Here is a 493-nt window from a genome sequence, read left to right as displayed (position 1 = left end):
AGAAAAGGACTCGACCCCTTACGAGAGAGCTTTGATTCTTGCTGTAACAAATAATAGTTACTGGGATTATTAAAATTTACAATTAACCATATCTTAATCTATCTCTATCTTTGATCACAATGCAAATAATAACAATAATATCTTGCAAATTGCAAAATTGCCTACAAAGGAATTACACGCTGGAATCACCATCAGCATATGGCCAGATCATAATTATGATAGTACAGAAACGAAGTCACATTATTAGCGTTATTATGGAGGTCCTAAATCGTGGTTGGATATCCTCATAAAATTTGCCTGAGAGAAACAAAAATCTTAGTTAAAGACTGTAAAGAATACAACATCGTCTTTGCACCTGAAACTAATTGTAAGTAATTTCTTGGTTTCTTTTTTTATTTAACATCCTTATATATGAAGAAATAAAATGATTAGATGGTTTTGTGTTTAATTAAGTTTTAGTTGCGCTATAATCTCCTCCCACCTGCCTGTAAGG

Source organism: Neolamprologus multifasciatus, chromosome 7, assembly GCF_963576455.1.
Source record: "Neolamprologus multifasciatus chromosome 7, fNeoMul1.2, whole genome shotgun sequence".
Taxonomy (NCBI): domain Eukaryota; kingdom Metazoa; phylum Chordata; class Actinopteri; order Cichliformes; family Cichlidae; genus Neolamprologus; species Neolamprologus multifasciatus.
This window is presented reverse-complemented; position numbering follows the sequence as displayed.